Raw genomic sequence first — 21,076 nt, 5'->3', positions numbered from 1 at the left:
ATTAGCCTACAAAGTGATTTTTTTCAGTTTGCTTGAGGCAAGCAAATAGGACGAGCCCTTTTTCTTTTTAAAATAGCAAGTCTTCACTTTGTACACGTGCATGCAGTAAATACAGGTTTACAAACCGTTAAAAATCCTCAAGAATATGAATGAGGGCCAAAAATTAATATTTTATGACCAGTAGAGATTTCTTTACCAATAGTTTTAGACATCACTGACTAATTCCTTTCCAAAGCTTTGTTATGTTCACAGTTCCAAATACAATGAGACAATGTTCCTTATGCCACATGGTATCCATAATATTTTGATTATGATCCAGTTATACTTGAAGTGTTGATTAAAAATGTATGTGCTCAAACACATTTTTTCATCTCAAGATCATAAATTCAAGCAAGTTCTTTTTGTGATTTGAGTTTTGTATGTGTTGACAAATTTGCAATTAAACTGAAAAATAAAACTTTTGCTGCTTGTTTAAAGTACTCATTTAAAATAAGTTGAAACAACACAATTCTAAAGACTTTTGTGGACAACTTAATTGTTTTATGTTCAGTCCACTTAAATTTATGAAAACAATGAGGTTATCATAACTGAAGTTTATATATAAACAAAATTTCGAGAGGATTACGTGCTTATGATTGTTCACAGCTGTTCCAACCTTAGCTAATGATTAATTATCCTATCAGACGATCCTTAACTCACTATAAATAACCAGATTTTTCTTATCTCAATATCTTCATTTTGAAGAAACCCCCCCACCCAACCCTACTTTCCCTTCGTTCAAATGGGCGACACGGTGGTCGGTGATTAGCGCTGTTGCCTCACAGCAAGAATGCCCCTGGTTTAATTCCCTTTTAAACCAGGCTACATTTCTGTGCGTAGTTTTACTCGTTCTTCTCGTGCTTGCGTGAGTTTTCCCCGGGTTCTCTGGTTTCCTCCCACAGTTTAAAAACAAGCACCCTAAACAATTAATCCAAAATATTTTAGCCAAGCTCTGAGTACACCTTCTCAGCATCCATATCTGACACTTAGCTACAATAAGCAGGAGGGGGAGTCATCGAGATCTCGCCCTGCAACGGGAGGGAGCCCAGAGCTCAGGGATTTTATAAGCTCAGGGCTCTCTGGGACAGCACGCCAAACAAGTTTATTTTCAATCATCAGCTACATGTGAACTCTTGAATGGGGTGACATGGTGGTGCAGTGGGTAGCAAGATCGCCTCACAACAAGAAGGTTGCTGGTTCGAGCCTCGGCTGGGTCAGTTGACATTTCTGTGTGGAGTTTGCATGTTCTCCCCATGTTCGCGTGGGTTTCCTTTAGGTGCTCCGGTTTCCCCCACAAGTCCAAAGACATGTGGTACAGGTGAATTACATAAGCTAAATTGGACGTAGTGTATGTGTGTGATTGAGTGTGCATGGGTGTTTCCCAGTGATGGGTTGCAGCGGGAAGGGCTTCCGCTGTGTAAAACATATGCGGATAAGTTGGCGGTTCATTCAGCTGTGGCAACCCAATAATAAAGGGACTAAGCTGAAAGAAAATGAGAATGAAGTTAAAGTAATCAGTTTGTGTTAATTGGGACAACATAGAGGAATTGTGTGGAACCCTGCATTTTTTACATTACAGCAAAGAGTTGAGTTTTTGAAATATTTTAAAAAGTGCATAGACCTTTTTTTCTTTTCCTGAATAGACCTTTGACATTTAAATTCAGCTAATGCAGCACTTAAATGTGTAATGAAAAATGTATTTCCAACACTTTTTTTTGCAAGTAATTCTAAAAAAGAAATGACAATCTGATGTTATTTCCCAGAGATGGGTTGCAGCTGGAAGGGCATCTGCTGCGTAAAAACGTGCTGGATAAGTTGGCGGTTGATGTTGTGGTGCTGTGGTGACTCTGGATTAATAAGGAGACTAAGCCAAAAAGAAAATGAATGAATGAATCTGATGTTATTTCAAACTGTACAGGTTTACGCCATTTATTTTCTGGCTTACCAGCTGTTACCAGTTTGTCTCTGCAGTTTTTCAAAGCTCTTTGTCAAGCTTTCTGATAGCTCGACATGTACGTTGGCGAATTTGAGACGCAGAGCAGAGTTAATCAAGGCGATGAGGTTCGAGTCTGGGGAAGAACAGTTCCAGAAAGCAGGTAAGACAAAAATAATATAAACAAGTAAATAACTAAGTGAGAATCTGGTAAAAATCGGAGAATGTGGTAAACATCAGGCGAAGGCTTTTTTTTCTGGATTGCTTTTTAAAACGCTGTGCTTGGGTTTAGGGAAGGGGTGGGCTTGTCAATCGGTGCTTTTTAAAACACCATTGGTTGGGTTTAGAGAAGGGTGTGGGTAGGGGTATTGGTTTGTTGGTTGGTTGATCAGTCAGTCAGTGAGTCAGTGAGTAAGTCAACAGCGGCCTCTGGTGGATTCACGTGAGAACAGCAGGCTCGAATGGCACTCGCGAGAGAAATTTGAGATCTGAAAAAGTGTACACAGCAGTGGATTTGTGAAAAAAAACCCCGCAAAAAAGCGTAGCTCCTGGGACGCATTTGGCTCTCTCCAGAAATGTATATAGGGGTACATAATCAGAAAGAGCCTGGGTTGGAAGAAAGTGTGTCCTACAGGTGGTTTGTCAAGCCCACTCACCTGCAGAGCACACCAAGAATTACAAGATGTTTTCCGAAACACGGAGCGCTAATAAAGTGCATGATGCATACAGAGAAGAGACAGTGTATCATTTTTGGGGGTGAACTATCCCTTTAAGGCTTGTGGCCAGAACAGACTTTTTCTCTTGCAGTCATCAAAAACCATTTAAGTGACCATTTACTTTTAGAGTCAGGGTTCCAGCTGTTTCACCCAACATGTAATTAATCAAGGCCATCGGTGTGTTGGGACTCTCCCTAACTTGACTGGTTAGTATAGTTCACCACATCCAGATGGCAATGAGTTGTTTGAACAAGACAGAACAAGTCTGTGATGGCTGACATGCATCAACTAACTGGCCCCATAATTCACACCACAGTGCTATGATTTTTCTCCCGTTTGCCTTTTCCCCTTTAAGGTAGTGTAAACATATAGATTTTTTTTGTATATGGCTCGTTCTTTGACTATTCTTATAAAAATAACTGGGGGAAAAATGAGTTAAGACAATGCAGCCTAAGCCTCGTGATCCCCAGATTCCCCTTGAGGTTCATTATTCAGTATCAGCTGGCAGAGCAAGAGCGCAGAGATGAATGGGGCTTTTGTCTGGCTTTGGATATTGTATGTGAGAGAAACAGATGGGGGTCGCATAGTTTGGGAGTACAGTGACACATCAAACCTTAGAATTGACAATTCTACAGTCTCACTGCAAAGCAGCAGATCTCATGGGCATTCATTTTAAGTGCCTAACAAGCAAGAAGTATACAGCACTAGAGATAACTGAAGTATAGTATGTCACAGTCACACTTCAGGACACTTTGTTTCAAATCATTTGCAGTTTTTTACATTATGTGACCTCATAGTTAAATAAAAGGCAGCTTTTAGAAAATATTTTGTCACATCACAGAGCAATTCAAATGAACTCAAGTGTATAGTCATTAAAAAATGAGGAATAACATTTTCATGTGAAAAACATGATCATGTGACCACCCTCCCCACACAATGTGTTCAAAAATTTAAGCTCATGTGATGCATGCATGATTCCTCTGTAAGAGAATTTGTAACTGTTTAAATAATAGCATTACCTTGTTTCTTTCCAGCAGATGAATTAAAAACATTGACAGCCAATGTGTCAGTATTAAAGTGGCAAATGATAAAACTGTAGCTCGCAATTAAATAACAAAACACAACTGTCAAAATTATTACAAAGGTTTCTAGCAAAATTATTATTAATATTTATAGCCATTGATTTGATTAATGTAGTAGTTTTAAATAATAAATAAATAATCAAATAAATAAATAAACAAACAAATAAATAAATAAATAAATAAATAAATAAATAAATACACTACCTGACAAAAGTCTTGTCACCTATTTAAGATGTAGGAAAAACAAATAATACCTTGAATTCTAGTCGATCATTTGGGATCAGAAGTGGCTCAAATGAAAGGCAAAGGCCTCTTGATTACGCTTATTTTACCAAAATAAAATATGATCATGTCTTGATTTTTAAATATTTAATTAGGATAGTAAGGTCTGACTTTGCTTAGACAAAAGTCTTGTCAATTAACAGAAATAATGTACTGTATAGAATATAAAGTCAGGGTGCATTAGAGAAAGCAATGACTCAAATAACGTATTAATAAAGTCATCTGGAATGGCAAAGAAAGCGTTCTTGCAGGACTCCCAGAGTTCATCAAGATTCTTTGGATTTAACTTCAATGCTTTCTTCTTTATCTTCCCCCAGACATGCTCAATAATGTTTAAGTCTGGTAACTGGGCTGGCCAATCCCGGAGCACCTTGACCTTCTTTGCTTTTAGGAACTTTGATATGGAGCCTGACATATGAGAAGGAGCGCTATCCTGCTGAAGAATTTGCTCTGTCCTGTGGTTTGTAATGTAATGGGCAACACAAAAACCTCAGGCTGTTGATGTTGCCATCCACTGCAGATCTGTTGCATGCCCCCTTTCTTAAGAACCCCAAACCATGATTTTTCCTTCACCAAACTTGCCTGATTTCTGTGAAATTTTTGGGTCCATGTGGGTTCCAATAGATCTTTTGCAGTATTTGTGATGATTGGGATGCGGTTCAACAGATGATTTATCAGAAAAATCTACCTTCTGCCACTTTTCCAAATTATCAACTAAAAGTCAAGTTATTATTTGTTGCTCTTACAATTGGTATCTAAAACAAAACTTTTGTCAGGTAGTGTACATGTGTGTGTTTTTAAAAAGTGTAAAAGCGGGACATTTTACTCAGAAATTAACATCTAGTTCTCACTGTTTTCTTTCATCCTCTGAGCACAAAAGAAGATATTTTGAACATATTGGTAACCAGACAGCTGCTAGTGACCATTGACTTCCACATTGGAAAAGGGTATAATGTGAAAGTCAACGCTACCAATTAAATATCAAGAATATACTGGTTCATTCATTCATTCATTCATTCATTCATTCATTCATTGTCTTTTCGCTTAGTCCCTTTGTTAATCAGGGGTCACCACAGCAGAATGAACTACCAACTTATTCAGCATATGTTTTATGCAGCGGATGCCCTTCCAGCTGCAACCCATCACTGGGAAACACCCATGCACACTTATTCACACACATACACTACAGACAATTTAGCCTACCCAACTCACCTATGCCACATGTCTTTGGACTTGTGGGGAAAACCGGAGCACCCGGAGGAAACCCACATGAACATGGGGAGAACATGCAAACTCCACACAGAGATGCCAACTTACCCAGCCAAGACTCAAATCAGCGAGCTTGTTGCTGTGAAGCCACAATGCTACCAATCGCGCCACTGCGCCACCTCATACTGGTTTAGAACAGTATATTTGTGTAATCTTTCCTTTTTAAAATTAAGATTCCAAAAGTTGTTTTTTTATTAGAACTGTTATTCTAAAAAGTTAAGAACATTAGCTTGTTAATTGTAAAGAATACAAGGATATCATAGATATGCTACAGTTTGTGAAACCTTAGGTGCCAATAAAAAGCTTTGTTTTTAAGGAATGTACTCCCTGATGCTAAAAACAACTTGAGCGTAATAAAGAAAGGATTGCCATATAACACAAATGTAACTTTTTATTGCACCTGTGTTGCAACAATAGAACTCAAAGTAATACGGCATTAAGATGCTGCATGCAGCTGTGAAGTGGGGATAAAGTTACACTCTCCCTGCGGACTGCAGGGAGCGCGCGGCGCGGGCACGAGAGCACTGACAGACGGGGATACAGTAATGAATGGGGGTTGGGACAGATGGATTGTCTTTGAAGGCAGACGCGAAGAACTTCTTAAATGAGTTACAGCTCATGTACTGTAGTTTAAAGAACCTCCAGCTATTTCAGCCTCGTGGATGTTTCGTGCTAATGAACGCAGAACTTTGTTGCAGACAGAGGCAGTTTGTGGATAACGGGAGTCTCGTGCAGGCTTGACCCGCAGGGAATGCTGGAGCGCCGCGCGAAATAACATTTCCTTGCTACTGGAGAAAAGGAGCAGCCATAATTTGCACAGACGCTTTGGAGACACATTCTAGGTGAGCTTAAATACACAACTAACGACTGTTTAGGGATGTCCATGTGACAGGCAACTTCTAACGAAGGATTGATTCAGATATCTTGGTCACATACACTAACCACATACACTGTGGTCAAGTTTTACACCTTAATCAGCCTTCTGTTTGTTTTGCTGTAGTAAATAAACAGTGTATTTGTATTGAATACGTGTCCGGTCAACATAAGGTCTAATGACATTCACCCTAAAGCGCTTTTCCGTTGCTATAGTCATCCCGCGTAATTAGTACATAGATTATTCGGCTGTGGGGTCGATTAGTGAGGGTAAGCTTGTTTAGCAGCTGCTAAGTTTTCAGAAGAAGTGTTTGGTCTCATGTTTAACTGTGGAACAAGGCTAAACTGTTGTTCAGTCTGAGAAAAGATTGATGTCAAGTTTCCAGTTTTCCACACAGATTTTGCAATGGACCAACTGGTGATATTTAGATGTTTTTCACCGAGGGGTTGATACACTAGTTTAATGAAATTCCCCAAAAAGTCTGTCGTTGTTGTTTTTGTGTGGAAGGTCATATTTGGATGTACTTGAAATTAATGGTCAATTAGTGAATGTTAGTGGATGTAAGCATCTACTTATTAGGGTTGTCACGATACCATTAATTCATGTCACGATAAATACCAACTAAAGTATCATGATACCAGATAGTATTGTGATACTGTAATTCATAACTCAAAAACTATATTTTATGTTATAATAGGCTTACTTGAATCTAATTTAAAATTTCCTTATTACTGAAAAAACTATTTGGAGGTCACTTCACCTAAAATGTATTACTTTGTTCATTTTGGTTTATTTTGTAGATAACTGGCCAACAAAAATACATTAAAATAAAGATACAAGTTATACCAAACAAAATTTGTTACAAAAAGAGTTGTTTTAATGTTTCCTTTTCTATTTTGGGTTTTTCATCTATTGTTTTTTAATCATGAGTCGCTCTTTTTAAGAGATTGTTGCGATTGTTGTAGCTACTAAAATCATTTTGACAGGAGCAGAAATAAACTGATTCAGATTCAAACTGAAGCGTTAGAAAACGTGCAACAGGCTACCATAAAAAGCACAAATTCTACACAATTTTGCGACCTTAAAGGGCTCCAAAGATTATTGAAATAAAATGGTCTATTGTTGCACAAACGTGTGAGCATTTTAGTGACTTTTCCACATGCAACATTATGTATTGTAGATAGATTGTTAATGACGATACTACTGTTTACAAAAAACAGTGGCACCGGCAGCATTTTGAAGCCATAGTATCACGATACTACCATAGTACCGGTAAACCGTGCAACCCTACTACTTGTCACAGTTCAATATCTACTAGTTAAAATCCCAAACTGTGCCTGGGAACAACTGTATTTTAATTGACGTTTACAAAGATTTACAAACACTGTAATAAATGTATTGTTTATGGTTTGATCATACATTAACTAATGGATAATGTTTTAAGAGTAAACTTTTCTTAAGAGAACTTTTTTGAAGATTGTTTATTATGAATAGGACTGGGCAATTTGGCCTAAAATCAAAATCGCGATTATTATTATTATATTAACTCAATTACTAATAATAAACGATTATTTTATTTAAATTTTTTTTTGCCCTCATAGTTCACTGACAGGTTTTTATAGAGTAAATATGCTCACATATTAAAAGTGAGAGATTTTTGAATGAAGGGTGGAATACTTGATTTTAAAATAATTGAAGGAAACACACACGACATCTACTATCTGTGATTATTTATTGAACATAAACGTTGAACAACTGAAATTAAAACACACATTGCTTAAACCAACAGTCACAAATAAATAACTTGCATTTTTGGAAACAGAATTATTATTTTTAAAATGTTTTTCATATTAAAAGTAGAAAATAAGCAGTATCTCTTCTAAATAGAATAACTCTTGCATATCCTGTAAATGATATTTTAAACAGTGCATTTCTTGAATCTTCTGTAAACAAATACTTTAATGTAAATAATAATTTTATTCTAATGGAAAATATGCTCCCTCAAGGCATCTCTGGTGCAGCTTCCAATCATCTTAAGTGTAGTGCAAATGTGTGATGTGTAGTTTCATTTTTTGAGAGCCACACCTGTGCGTTTAACGCAGAAGTTTAAATCAACCTTAACAGAGTGGGGTCACATGACATAACATTTAAAACAGGGGTGCCCAAACTTTTTCGTATAAAGGACCGAAAACCAAATATCATTGAGAGCTGTGGGCTGAAGATAGATATACCAAACTTTATTACATTAAAGTTGCCATGGGTAATTTCCTAATTCATTAGAAAACATTACTTTAAATTGTATTCACTAATAAAGTATACCATTTAAAATTATAACAGTGGAGTTCAATGCTGAATAAACTAGTCAAGCAGAATCTGCTTTGCCTTGATTTGTCGTCCATTCGTCGGGTGACAGTATGTAAATTTAAACTAAGGCTGATTCATTTACACCATTTTTTTAATATAATATTTTTATTTTTACCTTAAAGCAACACAGGGCAATACAAAAAGCAACAACAATTATAAAGACAGAAAACAAAACAAACAAACAAAAAAACAAAAAATATTTTAAAACCATTATTACATCAGTTCCTCCAGTTTTATACACGGGTCAATAATGTTACACATCTAGGCCAGTGGGCACAGGCAATATGGTGATCTTGTAGACGATGACAGGATTATACCTTTAAACTGTCATCCTTGGCATTTGACAGATAATTAAAAAAGGGTTTCCAGGTGGCTTCGAAGCCAGCAATGTTATCAGATAGATTGTGTCTAGGTCTCTCTAAATGCAAAGAGCTAGATAATTCTCAAAGACAGGATTTAAAAAGTAGTTTTGATGCCTTTTTCCATAGACAAAGAATATATTTTTAGCAATCATCATTCCGTATTGGACAGCTTTTTTAATTTGATGACTGAGTCCATAAAGTGAGTCAGACCAACCAAAAACAGCAATTGCTAAAACAGGGGCGTAATTTACATTTAATTGAAAAGTTTAATTTTAGTTAACTTTTAACAATAAAACCACCAAACAAATGGTTTAGATTTGAAATGACAACCTCTAAAGTCTAAACCATCCCCGTTATTCCTCCTCTCTTCTTAGATGGCATGGCAGACCAAATTAAAGGTTATCATGGGCCGACTTTGATCCGATGGCTCTAGTTTGGGCATCCCTGATTTAACCACTAAAACTCTGTGACGTCATCGACTTTCGCTTTCAGATTTAAAGGGCTAGCGTTGCACCAGACCCCTGTAAGTGGTGTCGTTTGAAAGTGTAGAATCTATATTTTATGCACATAGGCATCACTTTGGTTTTTATTTTACTGTATAAAAGTTATTTACACTTAAATACACAGTATTTTGGATACCCGAGCTATGTATTTAACATTGGTTCATTGGTTCATATTTTTTTATATGACACATGTACAAGTTATAGCTCAAATGAAAGCTCTTGCCGGTGCTCATACAGTTCTAGCATTCTTTTTACTGAATTATATTCATATGCCAAACAGTTGTTGAATGAATTGTGGTGTTTCCATGGCGCAGAAACGTAAACAATACATTCATGATCAATAAGCAGCCCCAGATAGCACAGACAGCTGTCATCTCTTACCTTTTGCTGTGCCCTTCAAGGCCATTCTCCTCTGTTTTTAATGTGATGTGCATAAGTAATCCTTTTATATGTCTGATGGGGTCCAAATACAGTGAATTATGTTTGATCAAACAAAAGAATAGTGAAATATGTAAACAAGGATCAGTCTCTGTGGCTTGTACAGCACCTCTCATCAGTTGGAATGCAATAACTTTTGCATAGATTATGGTAGAGATCTTTTTCTTCTTTCCTATGATTACAGACATGTGCAGAAACCACCAAAATTAATTACAGCACGCTAGACCACACAGAACCTAAAAGGTACACTTTCAAATTTGAGTTTATAAAAAAAAATACAAAAAGTGCCTCTTTTTTTAGGTGTTTATTATAACACAGACGGCATATACAGTTATTTTAAACACTTTCAATAGTGTTTTATGAAAATTCAAAGGGTTTTCTTTAAAATGATACCAAATTTTTGCATTTACACCTCTTTATGTGGATTTGGTAAGCTTTTAAATTTGGGTAGGCAAAATCCAGGTGGAAATCCCCAAATAGCAGCAGAGTTTAAGTGGTTAAAGCATTATAAAAGAGACCCATATGATTTATATGCAAACTATTAAGACAACAGACCAAAGGTAATTGTTCACTGACAATTATATCTGTACGCATTTATAAGAGAAGCATTTTGAGAGGAATCTTTTTAGTGCACTGTCCAATCCAGGTCACAAAATAATCTTTTGCTAGAGGTAACTGAAAGCAGCAAATAAAGATGGTGATATTTTATAGTTAGCTTCATAAAAATCAGACACAGCCCAAATTGATTACATTTCATTTTGTAGTGGCTTTATTCCACAGAAGAAATGGCACATATTGCAATTGTTATGCAAGATAAACACTAGGCTTGTCCTGGCATTTGCATGGTAAAATTATCCTCGTGTTTACTTGTTGAGTCTGTCTGTGAGCTAACGGTGACATGTCTCGCCGCAATGAAAAATTAATGCTGTGATTGGAGAAAGTGGAAAAGATATGTTTGCCTTGCAGCCTTTCAATGAGCAAGGAAGAATTGGCTCTGTTGTCTTTTTAATTGTATAGAAAACATTGGCTTTTTGGAGCCGTTTTCTTTCCTTTGTGATGATTAATGTTTAACAGAAAAAGCAAAGATCAGGAGCATTATGGAAGGACAACATCAGAAACAGATGCATTTGTCAGAGGTTGTGAGTTTTTTGTTGAATGCAGATATTGTCTTTTTAAAGTACTTGTTTGTTAGCATTTACTTGACAGCTTGACCTCTTTTCTTCTGGGTTTTTGTGCTGGGTTTTGTAATGGCTCAGTTGTTCTGCTCTAAAAGACTGGGTTGTTGTATGCAGTGACATCACAGGTCTGCAACAGCTGTGAAACAACAATAGTTTTCAGTCCACATTTGAAGGACGCCATGTTATAAGTGCTCCTGTTATTACATATAAATGACCTTTATACATTTTGACTGAAGTAAAAATAATTATTATCATCTACATTATAAAACAGATTGTTTTAGTCTTGGATTGGGTGGAAATAAGTGCATTAACATTTCCCTGATGATGTACAGTAGACTGTTTTTTTGGGATTATCTCAGTGTTACATTTTTCGTCTTGAAACAAAAACATGGATATTTATGCATGTAAAAGCATAATTTCCACCTTTTTATCTTCAGAAGATTGTTTTAACTGTTTGCCCAATCATCCCAATGATGCTAAGAGGGCCAGAGGTTAAACGATTATAGGGTTTCTATGTCTATAAATAGGCATGCTTGTAAAGGACAACCTGAAGTCAATGTAAGTCAATAAGCCAACCTGTAAAACAGTTGAAATGGGCTGCAGCTGCACATCTGTTCTGACAGAATTCTCACTCACTCACTTTCCTTTGGCTTTTCAAGGGTCTCCACAGTGGAATGAACCACCTATTATGCTGATATCTAGTTTTTTTTTTTTCAGCGGATAGGACTTGGGCGATACGGCAAAAATGCGATCTTGATAATTATTTTCCATATTGAACATTAGCGATATACATTTTCGATATAAGCTGTCCATGCTTCCAGTGTTAAAAGTGTATCCCAACAATGACCGAAGCTACAAAATTTTGAGGGTTCATTAAATAACATTTTAAAACAACCCAGATTAAATTAAGTATGGGTTCACTTTTAGCTAGGATGAAATGCTTTGTGCTGAGTTGCCATCCACAATGTGTTTTGTGCAGTGAAACTGAAAAATTGAATACAAGCAAAAGTGGAACCATTAAATTTTAATAGGCATTTCAGAAACCAAACACTCAGACTACAGCGGCACGCCTGTTTATATGGGATCAAGTAATAAAAAGATTCGATAAATGCATTTCATGATAACATTATTGATAATAAATGTTTAATTTTAAAAGGATAGATCACCTAAAATTAAATTCTTAACTTTTGAGTTTCTTTATTCTGTTGGACATAATATCATGAAGAAAAATAAAACAAACTAAACAGACATTTACATCCATAGTAGGAACAGAAATGTGATGAAAGTCAATAGTTGTTTTTTCCCCAACAGTCTTCAGTATATTACCTTTGTGTTAAACAGAAGAAGGAATAAAAAATGTTTACAACAAGTGGAAGAGTAGTAAACAATGACAGAACTTAGGGCTGTGCAATTAATCCAAAAGTAATGGAAATCGACATTCAGAACCTATAATCGATCAAATTTTCCAGGACGATTTTTTTTCAATTGCTTTCCCTACGTGTCACCTGACCCTGTTATGTTAAAGGCTGTGGCTGATTTCTACTTCTGCGGCCACTTTGCAGCCACATCTAATCTCTGCTCAAGTAGGACAATGGACTTATTCTTGAGCTTTACTTTGCACTACATTGACAATAATTCAAACCAGCCTCATTATGAAAACATACTTCTATATACTTTTTTGGAGACCGTGAAATACATCCAAGGAGCTACGTTTTTTGCAGTTTTTGTTTTCCGCTGTGTTTGCTTTTTTCAGGTCTTAAATTTTTCAGTGCCATTCGCATCTGCTGTTCTCGTGTAAATCCACCAGAGGCCGCTGTTGACTGACTAAATGACTGACTGATCGACTGTTGCACCCCCCTCCTTCCCTAAACCCAACCAGTTTTATTGATTGACCCTAAACCCAACCAACAATTTTCAAAAGCAATCCAAAAAGGAAAAGCCCTTGTCTGATTTTTACCAAATGTTAAAAACGTTCAATTAATCAAGATTTTAGGTTAAACTGCCCAGCTCTAACAGAGCTTTCATTTTTTTTGGGTGAACAATTCCTTTAAGGATGCTTTGTCACATTTATGAAACAAGCATTTTGGTTTTGTGTTTTGTCACTTGTAATTTTGGGCCTTAGGGCAAGACCATGTACAGTTGTACATTTAATGATTGTTTCAGGACCTTTGCAACATAAACTCTAAAAAACATTGCATAGACATAAGGCTCATGACAGGGTGTCATTTGACTCACTGCATTCTAAGCTGCGGTCTAACCTAAACTAAATACAAGTGGGACAGCACAGAGGAAGTGTATATGCTGGCTTTAGCAAACCACTAAATCATACTGAGAAAATGTGGTTTACAAAACTTCCATTTAGATTACTAATAAAAAAATAAAACATTGATGAACTTAAAATTGTAAGGAAACTTGCTGCACAGATTTGCTGATTCGCTAACGCAACTTTAACCCAAGTAGCTTACTCTACAATTTTGAGTTGAATCCAGTGTTGGGTAATTTATACTTAAAAAAGTAATTAATTGCTAATTGCATTATTACAACTGTATTTAAATGACTTTTATAATCACTTTTTATTGAATTACTTAACTAAATTCTAATCCACATAAATCTCACATAAACTCTTAATTCTTAAATATGAGTCAAATAGGACCTTTTAGTTTTGTTTTAAAAAAATTAACCTATAAAATTTGAAAAATATATGTACCATAATCAAAAGGTTTCAAAGTACTGAGACCATATTTAATGCAAATGTATAGAGAATTGTCCACTCCTGCATTTGTCCACAAGTTTATTAAGTTTAGTAATTATGCAAAATTTCTTAATACTAAATTTATACAGGGGTTAGACAATGAAACTGAAACACTGGCCAATTTGGAGATTTAATGGCTAAATTTGACCAGACTGGTGGCTAACCTTCATTGATTGCACATTTCACCAGTAAGAGCAGAGTGTAAAGGTTTAATCAGGAGTAACTGTTTAATTAACAGGACACAAGAGGAAGCTGTCTGAAAAGGGTGTCTGAGTGCTAACCTGGATTGTATGCAAAAAAGTGTAAAACCACAGCTGCCAAACCCACTGCAGAATTAAATGTGCACATCAGCTCTCCTGTATTCATCAAAGCTTTTCATCAATAGCTCCACAGGGTCAATATACATGGCAGTAAAAATCTTGGACTGTGAACAATGTGAAACATGTACTGTCCTCCGATGAGTCCACCTTCACTGTCCTTCCCACATCCGGGAGAATTACGGTGTGAAGAAGCCCTAATGAAGCCTACCACCTAGAGACTGTTTTATGCCGAGAGTGAAGCATAGGATTGGATCAGTGATGGTTCTGGCTGCAATATAATGACATTCCCTATACTTGTGCTAGATGGGTGCGTCACTGCCAAGGACTACCGAACCATTCTGGAGGACCATGTGCAGGTTCAAAGATTCCCAATTTTGTGTTTAATAGACATATAATATACATCTAAATGTAGACAGCTTGGCTAAAACAAGGCTAAACTTGAGCTGTCTGTGAAAATCTAATAGACGTCTAAGAATAACCCAAAACTACTAGTCGTCAAATAAACAGATTAGACAGCCTTAATATGTGTAGTCATTAATTTCTGTTTATTTGATGACTAGTCTAGTTTTGGGCTATTCTTAGACATCTTTAGATATTCACTGACAGCTTCTTTTAGCCAAGACGACTATGTTTAGATGTCTATTAGACATCAATATAACATCTTTTAGACATCTTAAAAAAACAAAAATGCTTGCTGGGTTGTATCCTAAAGGCGGTGCCGTGTATCAGGAGGATAATGCACAAATACACACTGCAAGACTGGTGACAGAGTGGTTAGATGAACACAAAAGTGAAGTTCAACATCTCCCATCGCCACTTTGGGAGAGCCACTTAGTAACCTGCAAGGAGAATGGCTCAAAATTCCTCTGGCCACTGTACAGGACTTGTATCTGTCATTCCCCTGTCATACCTTACATTGTCCTGAATTAATTTCTCAATATTTTGTATTAAGCATATGCAATTGTCTTAATGAATGATAAATGTTCTTTTATTGAAAAGTGGAATTATTCTGAAAAAAAATGTCACTTTACTTCTCTGATTTGATTTATACAGAACTGTTGAATTTATACACAAGTATGTTATAAGTGACTCTAATTACCAAAAAAGGAAACATAATTTATTTACTTTATTTTTTGGAAAAGTAGTTTAATTACAGCAACTAGTTACTTTGTAACTTAATACATCCGACGCTGTTTGAGTCAATGTTTTATTTTTTACAGTGCAGCGATTAATCAGAATACGGTTGTATCAACACTGTGTTCTTCAGTAGCCTGGTTCTCTAGTGGCACCTTTTCTGTAATTAGTGTACTGTACGCTGCTTTCTGAAAAAACTGCCTGCTAAACGGCGACTAATTGCAGCAGGCAGGTCTATTAAGAGACCCAGAAGTACAACATTTTGACACATACAGTTAAAGTCAGAATGATTAGCCCCCCTTTGAGTTTTATTTTCTTTTTTAAATATTTCCCAAATGATGTTTAACAGATCAAGGAAATGTTCACAGTATGTCTGATAATATTTTTCCTCTAGGGAAAGTCTTATTTGTTTTATTACGGCTAGAATAAAAGCAGTTTTTAATTTTTTAGAAACCATTTTATGGTCTAAATTATTAGCCCCTTCAAGCTATATATTTTTTCAATAGTCTACAGAATAAACCATCGTTATACAATAACTTGCCTAATTACGCTAACCTGCCTAGTTAACCGAATTAACCTAGTTAAGCCTTTAAATGTCACTTTAAGCTGTATAGAAGTATCTTAAAATATCTAGCAAAATATTATTTATTGTCATCATGGCAAAGATAAAATACATCAGTTATTAGAAATGAGTTAGCAAAACTATTATGATTAGAAATGTGTTGGAAAATCTTCTCTCTGTTAAACAGAAATTGGGGAAACGGGGACTAATAATTCAAGGGGGCTAATAATTCTGAATTCAACTGTACAAAATTGGTGAGCCAGTTCACAACAAATGAACAAAATGTACTTAGAACATTAATACGCTCAGTGTGGTTGAAGAGGTAATAGCTATCAAATAAGTTCATCTAGTGTTTGGATAGCATGAAACCAGATGCAGCAAATCTAAACCTGATGTCTGCCTTGCTGAAATTGACACAAATACTCACTCTTAAACGCATCATTGTATGATTCTTAGTGAAAACATCTTTCAACATTGCATTCCATTGTTTCTTATTTTGCCATAATACAAACATGCTCAGATCACTCTGTTTGTCTGTCAAGTTAATGTTCAGGGTAAACAGGGTATCAGGTTATACCGGTGTTTTTGCCATGGATGGCAGATAGTTGAAGTAATGTGTGTCATCTTCTCCTTTGGCTTCAAGAAGCGCACACAAGGAAGAGTGTTTGTGTATTCAGTTGAGTCACGCAATTTGTCTTTTATAATACAAGATTTATGTAAACAGCTCACCATAAACACTATTCTAATTCGCTTAACCCTTTCCTAAGTTTATCAATGATTATTCTTGGTTCAAGCAGGTTGTGTTTGGAATTAAAAGCTAAGCTCAGAATAGTTTAATGATGCATTTTGAATATCTCACAATCAAAGCAGTATCTATTTCTCGAACTACTGTGGATAAAAGAGGCTCTGTGTATGTGATGTAACAAATTAGGGCTGCACGGTTAAGAAAAAAATCTGACATTGCGATATTTTGTTTTTCTGCAATAAATTTACGATATAAATACAATTTAACCAGATTGCTTTATTTGGAAAGAATTCTTTATTTTAGGTTGATTGAAATGATTCTAGAGGTGATCGTATAATTCGTTATAAAAAAGTATTCAGGGGTAGAAATTGAATAAGCAAATGTAAAATAACACTATAGTCTTCATCATATTAACAGTTCTATCAAATTAGCCTTTAATGTTACAAGGTACATAGTTACTTGTGCCTTAATAAATCTTAAAGCTCTTCTCTTTCTCAAGCAGTCAAAGTCCTTAAAATGATACGTTTTTACTGTATTATGGTTAAAACTCCTGCTCACCTATAAACTCAAATTGATATTGCAGATCTTGCAATGTGACTAATGTGCACATTGCGATATTGATGCTGAAAGAACTGAAAAAATGAAGACATGCAAGTCTTTCTGTTAGGATGTTATGATGCATTTTAGACGCACAATATGAGCTAAAACAATCATTTTAACAGCCATTGTTGTTTATGAATCACCACGACACTAACATTTTGCAAAAGTCCGCTGTTATCATCTATCATGTTTGACCAGACATCACTGCATATGCCAGAAATGCTGGTTGCTGTCAGAGAGGGACACACAGAACCAGAGAAGTTAAATCTTATTTGTTTTAGATCAACATTTTAACAATGACTTATAAGTTTTTTTCCCCTTGTGTGTAAAAAATGTTAAGGTATCCCAATTTTGTTAGTTGCTGCATAGACTCATTCTGAAAATGTAGCCTTAAATACATTTCTGGAGGTCGTGAATTATGTAGACAGAAGTACGTATGGCTGCGTTTCATCTTTAAAATGAAGTCTACGGGGTGATATGACGCTGTTCCATTTCGCGCTTACCAGCTGACCAGTGGCTCGCCATGTACATCGGCGGACTTGAGATGCAGAGCTGAGTTGACGCCAACAACAGGTTTGAAGTCTGGTAAAGAACGATTTCACAAAGGGGTTAAGACAAAAATTTAAGCTAAAAAGAAAAATAACCAATTAAACAACAGAGTGGGATTGAGGTAAAATCTGAAAACATGGTAAATATCAGGGGGCTTTTCTTTCTCTGGATTGCTTTTTAAAACACTGTAGTTTGAGTTTAGGCAAGGGGGTGGGTGGGTCAATTGGTGCTTTTTAAAATACTATTGATTGGGTTTAGGAAAAGGGAAGGGGTGTGGCGATCGGTCAGTTGGTCAGTCAGTCGACAGCGGCCTTTGGTGGATTTACGTGAGAAGAGCAGGAGCGAATGGCACTCGCAAGTAAAATTTGAGATCTGAAAAAGATCCTCCTGGCCTGGGACATATTTTGCTCTCTTCAGAAATGTATAGGGATACGTAATCAGAATGAGCCTGGGTTGGTTACTTGTATACTTCTATTCCTGTTCCAGTTTATGCTCCTTATTTAGCATAACTAAAAGGTATGGAATATTGGACAGTTTGTGAACTCAACTGAAACAGCTTTAATTATGTAAAGATTAGCGAAGGGGACATGGCTTCCAGACTCTTTCAGACAAAATCATACACAAATACATTGTGCAAACAGATATAAATGCTTAGAGTAAAATGCATCACACTTATATCTCCATAATTAATGCCTATTTTTGGAGTACTGCCAGCAATTTGCTTGTTGAAAAACATTGATATTCTATGAAATGCAGGAAATCAGAATTGTTTCACTTGGAAAAATAAATACAATCACGAGTGGTCACGTAAATAACAGTTAATAACACAACATCTGTCTCAGCTGACCACTTGTGATTGAATCACATGAACCAGATATGATTTTTAAAATTGGGTTATATATATATATATATATGAAATTACAAAAGCTTATTTGTTATGTTAGGTTTTAATAGTGTTTTGATGTTCTTTTATGTTCTTACGTAATTTCGTTCTGAATTACAATCTATTGTGATGTTTTGAATGACAAAAATGAAGGTAACTGAACTGAAAACTAATGGTTGGTTTTTTTAACTAATGGTACGTTTTTAAACATTCAGAAGCTTTTTGGTATGGCCTACGTGGAGATGCTTCTGCAGTAAGATTATTGAGTGAGCGTCATTTTTTGTTCTGTTTGTCATTTATTTGCCATCTCAAGAATCCCTAAAGCAGTTTTGCAGTTTTATTAGATTTCATCTGGTGAGGGGGTGTTAGTTAATTACATCTTTCGAGCGCATGCCAATGTTTTCTGCATGGCTATTCAGCACGTCTTTTGTGCATTGCTCTTGCTTCTGGCAACACAATCACAATGCAACTTGTGTATTCATGCGTTTATATAAACAGGTTTTTGAATAACTTACGAGTTTTTGGTTTAAATTGATGCATGCTACATATTAGGCATATTATTGACATTGATTTTAATGTTTTAAAATCGACTGCCAGGTTTTATTAGGATATAATCCGTAACTTTCCATTTTAATTTTCAATAATTAGCATTCAATAATCATAATTAAATATTTGTTGCTAATAAATAAACCCTAAATATTATAATTCAATTACTAACATTAACCCCACTGTTTGTTTGTTTGTTTGTAGCCTACATAATAAATTATATAATACTGAATACATAATATGTATATATATATCTAAATGTAATAATGAAATATAACTATATAAAATAATTATCCTGAAAATAAAATGTATCATAGTTTCCAAACAAATCTAAAGCAAACCTATTTCAAAGTTGATAATGAGAACAGTTATTAAGGTCACACTTTACAATAAGGTCTCATTAGTTTATATATTTGAATAAACTATACAATTATTACAGTTTTTATTCATCTTTGTTGGTTAATGAAAATACAGCAGTTCATAGTAAGTTCTTGTTAATACACAACTAGGTTAATGTTATTGGATTTAAACCCTTTAACTGTCTGCTCTACCAAATGGTTATTATTTTTACTGTTTTAATTAATAACTGTTAAAGAAATTTAAAGAATGACTGTTTTATAAACAAATTTTCCCAGTGATGGGTTGCGGCTGCATAAAACATGTGCTGGATAAGTTGGTGGTTCATTCCGCTGTGGCGACCCAGATTAATAAAGGGACTTAGCCGAAAAGAAAATGATTAAATGAATGTTTTAAATAATGGCTTAAACATACAGCAATGTTGGTTTACAAAAAAATAAAACAAACATAGTCCGGTTGCACTACTACACTTGATTTTGGTTTTATTGCAAAGGATAGTAAGAAGAAAACGTGTTAAATAGGAATCTGGAATATTTTATAGCAAACTTCAAAAAATAAAGATGATTTAGTATTTAATTTTGTTTTATTTTTGTTATGTTTTTAAATAAATTAATCTTACACTTCATGTTTTCATATTAGATGTGTAGAGTCCACCCAGTTGGTCCAATGACGGTATCCAACAGTGGATGAAGGTTCACTGCATGTTCGGTCTTTCCAGTGCACAATGTTCATCTATATTAAACTTAACTCATATCTGACTCCAATTTTAGTATGAGGTGGTCTAGAATATTAATATATTTATCCTCGTTTTATCTGACTCCAATTATAAAACATTGATAAAGTTATTTTGTTTCCTTTCACATTATTTTGGATTATGATTGAATATTCTTTCGATTTGTTATTATACCTTATTCTCATTTATTCAGATTCTTATAGCATCTCGAGTCTTGCACCGGCCGGGTATACAATCTCTTAATACAAGCTTGTCAGTCTTGGTCATTAAACAGAGGCGATTAACCACTCTCCTAATGTGGCAGAACCCTATACTTACTCAATTTAGGAGATTTTTATGTGGTCCCCATAGATCTGTTATCTACTTAATCAAGACAAAGTATTTTAATAATAATCGCGCAGGATTATACGTTTGTAGATGAAGGCCTAAATATCCACATTTAAATTAGTTTCAACAATATTGTGTTGTTCTAAATAGTTGGCCTTTTGCAGTCTAAGTATACTTGAATTAATGCCAATTTATTAGTCGGATCTCTAACAACATTGTATAGCGTGCCACGGTGCTCCGTCTAACATGTTTTAGTCCGTTACTAACCTGTACAGTGGCTTGTAGTGCTATGGACAACAACATTTACCAGTGATAATAACACGAGGTTTGAATAATTCAAAACATAATTTATTAGTCAGGTAAATGTATTATGCCAAATTCAATCAGTCAATTCATAAACGATCAATACAAAACATCAAATTATCAAAGACAAATCCAAGATGAAAAGATGCATACCTGACTTCAAATTATAGCTACATAACGTGGAGCGCAAGCTCCATGTTACGGGCTGATCTGGTTAGGCAGAAT

At 35.4% G+C, this 21,076-nt stretch overlaps 1 protein-coding gene across 2 annotated transcripts in view; it reads left to right on the top strand.

Annotated features, from left to right (window-relative positions):
• The first annotated feature begins 5,850 nt into the window (after nt 1–5,850).
• gal3st4 (galactose-3-O-sulfotransferase 4) overlaps nt 5,851–21,076 on the top strand; it is a 31,001-nt gene continuing 15,775 nt past the window's right edge. For both annotated transcript variants that reach the window (XM_087259684.1, XM_087259683.1), the window contains exon 1: nt 5,851–6,163. The gene's annotated coding sequence lies outside the window, so the exon portion shown is untranslated. The remainder of the gene's footprint in view (nt 6,164–21,076) is intronic.

Source organism: Danio rerio, chromosome 7 (assembly GCF_052040795.2).
Source record: "Danio rerio strain M-AB ecotype USA chromosome 7, GRCz13ab, whole genome shotgun sequence".
In the NCBI taxonomy this organism is placed as follows: domain Eukaryota; kingdom Metazoa; phylum Chordata; class Actinopteri; order Cypriniformes; family Danionidae; genus Danio; species Danio rerio.
This window is presented reverse-complemented; position numbering and strand designations above follow the sequence as displayed.